Below are 12,463 nucleotides of genomic sequence, written 5' to 3'. Positions count from 1 at the left end.
CATCTGTCTAACTGCTATTCTTCATCGGGTAATAACTTCAGTGTCACTTTTTTAGTAAGAACTCTGATCCAAGATGAGGGTCGATTCTCAGAGATTCCAATATTTACTGTTATAACTCGTATGACACTTTGTTTTTTGTTGAGTTTAATGTCTGTCTCTCTTACATACTTCTTTCTCTCTAAACTGTAGGCTAAATGAGGTCAGAGGCTCTCTCCGTTTGGTTTACAACAGTATTCCTGGTGCCCAGCACAAAGACTGGCACAGGACTGGCACTCAGTATTTTTTGATCGACTATTGAATAAAATGACAATATGATATTTCTGTTGTAGTATGGTTGTGGGATTTTAAGCACTTTTTTCTGTTGTGACTTGATATATTTTTTATGTAAAATGTGAGGATTTGACATTATACTAGTAATAAATGTACTTTTTAAAAACCTGCATTGGGTGTGCAAATCTAACAGGGAAAAATATCTGCAAAATACAAAGAATGTGAGATTGAGAAGGCAAGATGTAATGTATTCCTATATTTATATGGACTGGAAAAGAGAAGACTCCAGAGAACTTGATCATAGTCTATAGATCCCTCAAGGTAACACTATAAATGAAGGAAGGGAATTACTTTATTCTCAGAAGATTGTGTGAAGGCTGCAATGCCTGAAGCTAAGGAAAGAAAAGTTTAAGCTGAAGATTCAGTTCTCTCCTTAAACACAGAGAACGGTTGGACAATGGAACAGCCTTAGAAGCACTCAAATCAATGATTTGCAAAGGTACCACATTCAAGAAATAATTAGCTGTAGCCTTAGGGAAGTAATGCTTTCTCTTGCGATATTCTGAAGAACTCGTCATACATTTATTTTATATTCAGAACTTAACCTACACTGCATGGCTTTTAAAGTTTTCTATACAGATTTTAGATACAACTAAATAGAGCAAGAAAAAGATAAATGACTTGCCTAAGAACATTTAGATCCTATAGTCATATGGTACATTGGAAACTTTGATCTGACAGTATATTCATGAGGGATTTCGTAGTGTTTGACATCTAGTATCATGGTAATATCATGCACAATTTTCACTTTAATATAGTTAGATTTTAGTTTTAAAAATATTTAGACCAAACCATTCTTTACAATGGTCAAGTTCAGTATTTAGAACATGGTAAATTTTTTCTGTGAAGTAAGTTGAGCATTTAGGAAGGTCATCACTTTTTTTCTCTTCAAAGTAATTTTAGTAAATTAGTTCTATATTTTGTTAAATGATATTTTAAGGATTATAGTGTTTGCAGTTTGATTTAAGATTCTGATTTTTAAGGGTTCTTCAGGAAAATTTTGATGATTTGCCATTTTAAGGTTATATAGATAATATGCTACATTTCCGTGTTTGGAAATAACCAATTTATTGGTGCAGTTTCTTCCTCTGGCCTCCTCTCTGCTGTGTTAGGCTGCTGGCCCTACTGTGAACGTTGCTTATTGTCTGAGACTTTGTCTGTCATCTCTTACCCTGGGTCTGCTCTTCTTCCTGTCACATAAACTGCATCTTTGATTTCTTCAAAAATCCTCCCTTTTTCTCCCCCAGTTTTACATTATTACCTTTATTCCTTTATTGGGAAAGGTGATGGATTTCCCTGGCACACTCTCCTTTTTGAGTTCTAGGCTCTTCTAAGTAATTGCCATTTTATGAGACTTGCTTTCTTTGGCAAGCAGATTGTTCTGTACAGTATTTAATAAAAGCCTGTAGTCCTTTGGTATTAAAGTATCTGATACAACTTGATTATATAGTAGACGATCTATTAATAAACTCCTATCTGGTTTCTTCCTAACTTTGTAAACTGACTGATTCATACAAATGTAGCTGGCATGAGTCTTTCTCTAGTAGTCTATATCTCTTTCCCTGCAGCTGAAAATAGTTTATTCTCAAACTTATTTATTCCAGTTTTGCTTTTTATTATAATTCTGTAAACCAGTGAAAACTAAACGAAAAATAATTGTTATTTTTATGAAAATAAAGTTGAATAATTTGGAAAGATTGGATAAAGTCAGGTACTGAAACAAGTTGCTATCAAATTAGGTATGGCTGTAATAACAGTAAGATCCTATGTGTGTGCATATGTGCATATGTGTAGAGTTATAAAATCTAAAGAATTTTTCACTTATTACTTTGTGACAATCTAGAAGAAATGGATAAATTTTTAGAAATGTAGAGCCTTCCATGACTAAATCAGAAAGAAACAGAATCTGCAAATGTTTCTTAAGTGTTTTAAATGTGCTCAATCCACTCTAAAGAAACTAAACTAGAAATCATAGATGATGCATAGTGAGTATAACATATATAAGAAAGACAAATATTCTAGAATTTCAAGCAACAGAATAATGTTCAAAGGAAAGGCCTTGATTCTATGACAGAAGATTAGTAAATGAATATTTATATTCATAAAAGTGTATAGGACTTTCACTCCAAGCCACAATATGGAATAACAAGACATGATTGTTTCCTGCCATAAGTAAATAAAAAGCCAGAGAAAATATATGAAACAATAATTTTCAGATATTGTACAACAGCTCACTGTCTGTGGAGAGGATCCATGCTACAGCACAGGGAGGATATACCCAAGCATAGTCTACGGATGTCACTCAGTTGATAAGACAGAGTTCAGCTTTTGGGGAGGTCATCCTGGCTAGGATTTGCTTAAATTTGTGGGGCAGTATACTAGAGAGGAGAGAGCTACACAGAGGCAAAAAGAGAAAATGCACTGGAACTCTATAGTGCATTTATCTTAGGTTTTCGACTCAGCAGTGATCAGTGCATGCATGTGAGTAATCTACTAAATGTACAAAAATGCATGTTTTAGTAATCCAAAGGCAGAGGCTAAACCACTGGCAAGGAGCAGGCAGAACACTGTCTGAAGTTTTCCTCGCACCAGAATTAGTTTGTGTTTCCACCAGCCACAGTGAAATGATCTCGTAACATTGGGTATTCCTTAGAAGAGTAGTGTGTCAGTAATGGAATCAAATTAACTCTAGAGTAAAAGGCTATTCAGAAATCACTTCAGTAAAGCTTAAAAACATCCTGATAAGAGCAAAACTGAATCAAAGTAACTTAACTGCATCCCACAATGCCAGAATAAAACCTCAAAAATTTTTAAGGAATACAATAAAATCTGGTAATCAACAAAATTCACAGTGTCTGTCATCCAGTCAAAATTACCGGGCATGCACAAAAATACAAAGATAAGACCTGTAACCAGGAGAAAAATGAATCAATAGAAACAAATCCAAATGATACATAGGATAGAATTAGTAGACAAAAACATTGAAACAGCTATTACAAATATACTCTAAAGTTCAAGAAAATAGAGAAACGCATGAGCATGATACGGAGGGAAATAGAAGATATAATAAAGATCCAAATTGAGCTTTTAGAAGATAAAAAAAATTATCTGATATGAAAAATACACTGAATGGGATTATTAGGAGATTTGACACTGCATAAATAAAGGTAAGTGAACTTAAAGCATCGCAATGGAAACTACCCAGAATGAACCCCCCCCCCCCAAAAAAAAAAGACAAAAGAAATGAACAGAGCTGTGAACAATATCAAGGAGATCTGAATATTTACAATTGGAGTCCCAGAAGGAGAGAAGGTGGGTGACAGAAAAAAAATATTTGCAAAATAATGATTGGAAATTTTCCAAGTTTGATGAAAAATAAAAAAACCCATAGACCTAAAAGCTGCAATGAAGAGGAAACAGGAAGAAAATCACAGAGGCACAACGTAAAATTGCTAACAACTAGTGATAAAGGGAAATTTTTAAAAGCAGGCAGAATTGAAAAGACACCTTACATTTAGAGGGGAAAAGATACAAATGACAGCAGACTTCTCATCAGAAATAATACAAGCCAGAAGACAGTGGATTGACAACTTTAAATTTCCAAAAGAAGTGAACCTTGGGTTCACATGACCAGTAAAAATAGTGTTTGAAACTGAAGGCAAAATCAACAATTTTTCAGGCATATAAAAGCTGAAATAACTCATCCATATCACACAATTATTATATGAAATGTTAAAGGATGTCCTGGCAGAAAGAAAAATGAAACCAGATGGAAGTTTTGACCTACACAAAGAAACGATGAGCATGGAAAATGTTAAATATGTGGGTAAATGTAGGTTTTTTTATATTTTAAAAACTCTTTAAAAGATAATTGGTACAATTAAAATGCACAAGAGGTCTGAATAAACATTTCTGAATCGAAATGGCAAATAAGCACATGAAAATTTGTTCAGTGTCATTAGGGAAATGCAAATCAAAACCACGAGATCTCACTTCACACCCACTAACATGGTTATAATAAAATAGAAAGATAACAGATGTTGGTGAGGATGTTGGAGAATGAGATCCCTCGAATGTTGTTGGTTGCATTGTAAAATGGTAAAGCCACCTTGAAAAATAGTTTGTCAGTTCCTCAGTATGTTAAACCACATGACTATAGAATTACTATATGACCCAGTAATTTCAATCCTAAGTTTATATTTAAGAGAGTTGAAATCACATATCCACATAAAAAGTTGTTCACAAATGTTCATAGGAATCTTATTAATAATAATAAAAAAGTGGAGAAAACCCAAATATCCATCAACTGATGAATGGGTAAACAAAGTGTGATATATGCCTACAATGAATTATTATTTGGCAATAAAAAGTAGTCAAATACTGATATTTGCTAGAATATGTATGAACTTTGAGAACATTATACCAGTGAAAGAAACCAGTTGCAAGAAAACATATTTTGAATGATTACTATGTATAAAATGTCTAGAATAGGCAAAGACAGAGGAAAAAACTTAAAATTATGATAGTCAATATATACCGATAACAAAAGATGAATACAAGTCATGTTGAACTTCTGCAATTACAATAGGTGCTCAAAGTGATTACAATCAGCATCCAGACATTTCTGATTATGATGAACTACTGCTTGAGCAATGTTGACCAAAGTGTCCACTGGTATGGACATGTTTTTGACACCGCTGGTATCTAGAAACATATAGTAGATAGTCATTGACAGGCATTAGGTGCATAGGAGAATGGGGAGTGACTGTTTATGGGTAGTTGTTTCTTTCTGAGTGCTGATGGAAATGTACTAAACTTAGTGGTGGTGGTTTCAGTTCTGTGAATATACTAAGAACCACTGTATTGTACAATTCAAACGGATGAATTTTGTGGTGTGGAATTGTATCTCAGTAAAGCTGGTGACAACAGATAATTGATTCTTTAAACAAAAATAATTACAATGCATTGTAGAATTTAAAGCATATGTACAAATAAAATATGTGACAATAGTCGAAAGTCTGGGAAGGAAGAAATGGAAGTATTGTAAGTTTCTTCTACTATAGTGAAGTGGTATAATATGAAGATAGATTCTGATACCTCTAAAAATATATACAGTAATCTTTACACCAGCTTCATAAAAATCAAACGCAAAGAAGTTTAGCTAATAAACTAATATAGGAGATAAAATGAAGCAACTTAAAAAATCAACTTATGAGAGAAGATTGGAAAGGAGCAAAAATGGAACAAAGAAGACATGAGAGAGTAGTAACAAGGAGTCAGATTTAAATTCAACAATATCAATGATCGTTTTAAATGTAAATGGTCTGAAAGGTCAGAGATTATTACACTGAATAAAAAAGAAAGGCTTAGCTGTATGCTCTCTATAAGAACCCACTTTAAATATAGAGATACAAGGTATAAAAATAAAAGCATGAAAAAATGATACACCATGATAGCACTAATCGAATGGAAGCTGGAACAACCCAGTTAATATCAGACAAATTACATTCCAGAGCAAGGAATATTACTAGGACTAAAGAGGTCGTTTAAGTGCAGTAAGTGGATTAATTCATCAAGAGGATATCATAATCCTTAAAGCTTATGCACCTAATAACAGACCTTCAAAATACACAGAGCAAAAACTGATAGAGCTGAAAGAAGTAGATAAATCCAGTTATACATGAGATTTCGGCACCCTTCTCAGTAATTCATAGAACAAGTAAATGAACAATCAATGAGGTTATAGAAATTTAAGCAACACTATTACCTAACATTATCTAATTGATATTTTTAACACTCTATCCAATAACATAATAATAACACCTTATTTTCAAGTTTACTTAGAACATTTACCAAAATACACCAAAATCTTGGGAATAATGCAAGTGTCAACAAACTTAAAAGGATTCAAGTAATAAAAAGTGTATTCTCTAACCATGCACAATTTGTTCTCTCTGATAGAGAGCTATCTAAAAAATCCTAATTCTATTGTTTAAAACTAAGCAGTCCAATTCTGAATAAGTCATAAATCAAAGAAGATATTCCAAGGAGAATTAGAAAATCTATTTAATTTACTGAAAATGGAAACACAACACAGTAGTGGGGTGCAGCTAACACAATGTTTACAGGAAAATTTGTAGCATTAAATGTTCATGTTAGCAAACTACAAAGGTTTAAGATTGATGACCTAAGCTTCCACTTTAAGAAACTACATAAAAAAGAGCAAATTACATCCGAAGTTAGTTGAAGAAATAGTAAAGGTAAGAGCAGAAATTAGTTAAATAGAAAACAGAAAGGCGATAAGAAAAAAAAGTCAATAAAAACAAATGCTGGTTCTTTGATGATATCATGAAATTTGATAAAACCTTAGCCAGAATGTACAAATTGACAATTTTCGGTTTAAAAGAGGGGATGTCACTATATTCGTATATCGTACATGCATTTAAAGAATAGTAGGGAATATTATGAATAACTTTAAAACAATAAATTAAACAATTTAGATGAAATGGACAAAATCCTGGAAAAACAAACTATAAAATCTCACTAAAGAAGAAGTAGATAGCAGGGATAGGTAATTTTAACTATTTTTATTAAACAATTCTAGTTTTATTTAACTATTTCTATTTAAGAAATAGTTAAAAATCTTTTCTCAAAGAAAACTACAGACCAGGATGTAATCAGTGTGATGAATTCTATCAAACATTTGCAAAGGTGACACTGGAGGAATTATAATTATGTTAATGTAGATTTTAACCCTTCTTCATAATGGCTTTGATTATGAGAAAAAATAATGTATTAAAAATTTTTCTACAAATATGAAAGTAAAAAATAAGCTATGGAATGTTTGCTTACTTGTCTTTGTTGTCTTAAAATCTCCATTTTTAAATTGAATTTATTGGGGTGGCATTGGTTAGTGAAATTATATAGGTTACAAGTGTACAGTTCTATAATACATCATCTATATATTGTATTGTGTGTTCACCACCCAGAGTCACTTCTCTTTCCATCACTATATATTTGACCCCCTTTAACCTCTTCTTTCACCCTCTCTCCCCACCCTTATCCTCTGGTAACCACTAAAGGGTTGTCTGTGTCTAAGAGCAATGGATGTAAAAGCAAAAATCAATGAATGGGACTTTATCAAACTAAAAAAGCTTCTGCACAACAAAAGAAACCATAGGCAAAACAAAGAGGCAACCAACTGAATGAGAAGAAGGTATTTGCAAACAATACCTCAGATAAGAGGCTAATACCCAAAATATATAAAGAACTAACACAACTCAAAAACAAAAATACAAACAATACAATCAAAAACTGAGCAGGGGACCTGAAAATCTGTTCTTTTCAACATTGTTGTATTTTAACTAGATCAAGAGAGATAATTTGTGGAATGATTTTGTATTAATCAGTTTTATCATTCAGCAGGGTTATTGAATATACAGAGGGTGCCAAAAAAAAATGTACACACATTTTACGAAATGAAAAAACTGTATGAAAATTGTAATACTCAATATATATCGATAACAAAAGATGAATACAAGTCATGTGTATACATTTTTTTGCCAACCCCAGTATAGTGATTAGCTCCTTTTAAAAGTTTATATTAGAGGGTCAGATCAGGGTGACATACTGTTATTTGATGAGTTCTTAGGGTCTTGTTCTTACATTGAGGAATGTTAAGTGACAAAAGCACAGAAAGAAATAGTGGCAACAATGGTGGATTATTAATATATTGGTCCATTTCTTGAAAGTAGATTGGGCTTTTTTTTTAAATGAATGCTTTTTTTTAACTAGTTAATATTGTTTATATGTACATGCTTGTTTCTGAACAGTATCCTTTTTTGTTGTTTTATATTTTTTCAAGTAGTTGACAATATTATTTTATACTAGTTTCATGTATACAGCATAGTGTTTATATATGTATATAACTTACAAAGTGATCCTCCCTGATAAGTCTAGTTATTATGTGGCACCATAGTTATTACAATATTATTGATTATATTTTCTATGCTGTACATTCTCATGACTATTTTGTAACTACCAATTTGTACGTCATAATCCCTTTACCTTTTTTACCCGACCCCCCTGTCCTCCTCCCATCTGGCAAGCATCAATTTGTTCTCTGTGTCTATGAGTCTGTTTCTGTTTTATTTCATTGTTTATTTTGTTCTTTAGATCCCATACAGTGAAATCATAGGATGTTTGTCTTTCTCTGTCTGATTTATTTCACTTAACATAATACTCTGTATGTCTATCCACGTTGTGTCAAATGGTAAGATTTCATTTTTTATGGTCAAGTAATATTCCATTGTATATATGTACCACAGGTCATCCATTTCTGGGCCCTTAGGTTGCTTCCATATCTTGGCTATTGTAAACAGTTCTTAAATGCGCATAGGGGTGCATATATCTTTTAGAAGTTTGGACTTCTTCAGATAAATATCCAGAAGTGGAATTCTGGGGAATAAGGTAGTTCTATTTTTAATTTTTTAAGGAACTTCATACTGTTTTCCATAGTGGCTACACCAAGTTGCAGTCTCACCAACAATGCACCAAGGTTCCCTTTTCTCCACATCCTCGCCAACACTTGTTGTTTTTTGATTTATTGATGATAGCCATTCTGACAGCTGTGAGGTGATAGCTCATTGTGGTTTTAATTTACATTTCTCTGATAATTAGTGACCTTGAGCATCTTTTCATGTCTATTGGCCATCCATGTGTCCTCTTTGGAGCAATATCTATTCAGGTCCTTTGTCCATTTTTTAAATGGATTGTTTGTATTTTTTTATTGTTAGGTTGTAGAGTTCTTTAAAAATTTTGGATAACTCCCTAACGGGTATATCTTCTTCCAGTTGGTATGTTGTCGTTTTGTTTTGTTGATGGTTTCCTTTGCTGTGCAAAAACTTTTTAGTTTGATGTAGTTCTACTTGTTTATTTTTTCTTTTCTTTCCTTTGCCAAAGGAAATAAATCAGAAAAAATAAATACTAAGAGCAATGTCATAGAGTTTACTGCCTATGTTTTTTCTAGGAGTTTTATGGTTTCAGGTATTACATGTAAGTCTAATCCATTTTGAGTTTATTATTGTATGTGGTATAAGAAGTTGGTCTAGTTTCATTTTTTTGCATGTATCTGTCCAGTTTTTCCAATACCATTTATTGAATAGACTGTCTTTACCCCATTGTATATTCTTGCCTCCTCTGTCATAGTTTAATTGACCATATAGGTGTGGATTTATTTCTGGGCTCTCTTTGTTTCATTTTAGGCAGGTACCATGCTGTTTTGATTCTATAGCCTTGTAGTATAGTTGGTATCAGGTAGTGTGATGCCTCCAATTTTGTCTTCTTTCTCTAGATTGCTGTGCTATTTGGGGTCGTTAGTGGTTCCATATAAATTTTAGAATGATTTGTTCTAGTTCTGTTAAAAATACCATCAATAAAGTAATAGGATACAAAATTAATATTCAGAAATCAGTTGCATTTTTACACACCCATAACCAACTCTCAGAAAGAGAGATTAAGAAAACAATCCCGTTTACAGTTGCACCAAAAATAAAAAAATACTAGGAATTAATTTAACCAAGGCGGTAAAAGACTTGACTCAGAAAATTATATGGCAGTGAAGAAAGAAATTAAAAAAGATACAAATAAATGGAAGCACATACTTTGCTCATGGATAGGAAGAATTAACATCTTTGAAATGTCGATGTTACTCAGTACAATCTATGGATTTAATACAATCCCTGTCACAATAGTGTCCTTTATTAGTAGTCTAGATAATTTGAGGGTAGACAAACTTTTTTAATGTGAACAGAAGCATTTGCCATTATTCTCTGAAAGAGTCATATTTCTTGGGGTTAAGGATTTCTAAAGACAAATTAATTGTGAGATGCGTAATATGTAATACATAATCCTGACATTTCTTTCCAGAAATCAAATTAGTTTATTCTCAACATGCAAGTTTTCACAACCCTGTTAAAATGAGTTTATTCTCTGAACTTGTACAGAAACCTACATATTGGTAAAATGTTATCAAAAGACCTTTTAAAAGGTGCCAAGAAATGAATTACATATTTAGGTTTATTCTTAATACTAGCAGCAGGAAGAGCACATTGTGAGCTAAATTGGTTAATTGAAGTTGGAATCAGTACTACCTTTATACATAGATCTTATAACAGAAGATAATTAAGAACTACATTAAGATAATCTCAAGAATCAGTATGTTCCAAATACTTTTTTTGTGGAGAAACGCACACAGATACACAGAACATATAATCATATGAACTGGTTTAACATTACCTGAAAGTAAAATTTGAAATTATGATTAGCCACAAATTAAAGGCAGTATACATGAATAGCATGATTTTTCCCCCCATGGACATAACAGTTCAAAATCTGATCTGTTGAACAAGTTTATAGTGTAATGCAATGTACACTTTGCAGTGATTTGACAGTGAAAATCTTCTGACTCTTGCTACTCAAATTATGTCTGTTCAAAGCATACGTGTCCGTTCATAGGCAACATCTGGTAGCTTATCAGAAATGTCCGCTCCCAGGCCTCATCTTTTTTCCAGAAAACAGCTTCTTGACATTTGTCGCAGGAAAAAATTCAAGGACGCACTGAGTAACCAAAGCAAGCGGTAGATTTATTAGAAAAGGATAGTATGCGCTCAAGATGGTAAGAGCAGGCAGACTTGGAGAAGAGCACCTGCTCCGAAGAGAACTAGGGTTTGGGAATTTATTACACTAAAAGTGAAAGGGTGGAAGATTCAGGACTTAAAAGAGTGTCACAGGCATTCCGAGGTGGGTCCTTGCTGAGCACTCCTTCCTGTGGAGAGGTGGTGTTTTTGTCTTTATTTGGCCCTGTCCGAACTGTCATGAAGACACGGGGTGGAGATTTTTCTTGGCTGCCATGCTAATAGCATTACAATCTATTATAATCAGCTAAAGTTCTCCTAAAGTGACAAGATATCCTGGATCCTCTCTCAACTGTAGTAGCTCTTCTCCTTAACAGCTGGCCTTGCCTCTTCCTCCCTTCCCCCCATCCTCCCTCTCAGCCCTATTCTTCCTGCCGAAGGTAACAACACCAGACCTACTGAATCAGAGTGTACGTATTAATACTATATCCAGGTGATTAATATGCACAAAGTTTTGAGAAACACCGAGCAACTTTTTTTTGGAGAGGTGCGGGCTGTTGTGGGGCTATGTTATGTGGCCTTCTTTCTGAAAATATTTTTAGAAATTTTAACCCTTTTTATTCACAGCTATTTCTCATAGATTTCTAACATTTTTTGCAACTCATATTTCAGACTTCTTAGGCTAGGTTGCTTTATAGCAATTTACAACTTGACTGATGACTACAAGTGGCAGAGAAAAGCTTATTTATTCCTTTGTAGATTCTGGCCACAGACTTATTTAGCTTATAGTGAACATATGCACTGGATCTTTGTTGGTGTGTGAATATAGGCTAATATTTAATTTCTTTGTGTATTTCACTTTAAAATACAAAACTTTTATATTATGTAGTAATTAGTGAATTAATTAGTACTTACATCTTAAGTTTCTCTGAAGTCTTCTGTCTGGTGGAAATATGGATTATTACTTGAGAAAGAATAAATGTTTTTGTTAGGGAAGGCCCTGAGGTTTCCTTCACATTCTTGCTGACTTTGCCAGATTGAAAGACTTACTCACCTAGTGATTTGGGCAGGTTTCCTAGAAGAGGGAGCCTGGCTTGTTTGTAACAATGTTTGCTGCTTGCTCAAAAACTTGTGGGCCCTTGGCCCAAGGTTCCTCTCCAGTAATGCAACCCTGAATGCACAGGTGTCATCTCGTCCCATTGTGTTGCCCCCATGGGACTTGCGGGCAAGGAGAACTAATGCAAATATTGTCATGTTGCTTGCAGTGCCATGAATAATACAGGCGTTCATTTCAGACCCATGAGTCTTGTGTCTTCTGCCAGTATCCTTAAAAGAGTAGTATACTAACTTCTTAGCTTGTAAGTAGAGTAAAATCTCAGACCCTTCACAGTTCTTGAGAGTTGGGACCTGTTAAACTCAATCAGCCTAAGATATTTTGCTATATTCTGTGGCATAGGTGTTAATTTTCTTATTACAGATACTGATTTTTTTCTTTTACA

General features: G+C 33.5%; 1 protein-coding gene across 4 annotated transcripts in view; it reads left to right on the top strand.

The window, feature by feature from the left end:
• Positions 1-12,463, top strand: part of FAM172A (family with sequence similarity 172 member A) — a 396,509-nt gene that overhangs the window by 64,306 nt on the left and 319,740 nt on the right. The window lies entirely within an intron of this gene.

This window comes from Rhinolophus ferrumequinum, chromosome 7 (genome assembly GCF_004115265.2).
Source record: "Rhinolophus ferrumequinum isolate MPI-CBG mRhiFer1 chromosome 7, mRhiFer1_v1.p, whole genome shotgun sequence".
In the NCBI taxonomy this organism is placed as follows: domain Eukaryota; kingdom Metazoa; phylum Chordata; class Mammalia; order Chiroptera; family Rhinolophidae; genus Rhinolophus; species Rhinolophus ferrumequinum.
The sequence above is the reverse complement of the archived record's forward strand: the minus strand, read 5'-3'. Positions and strand labels throughout refer to the sequence as shown.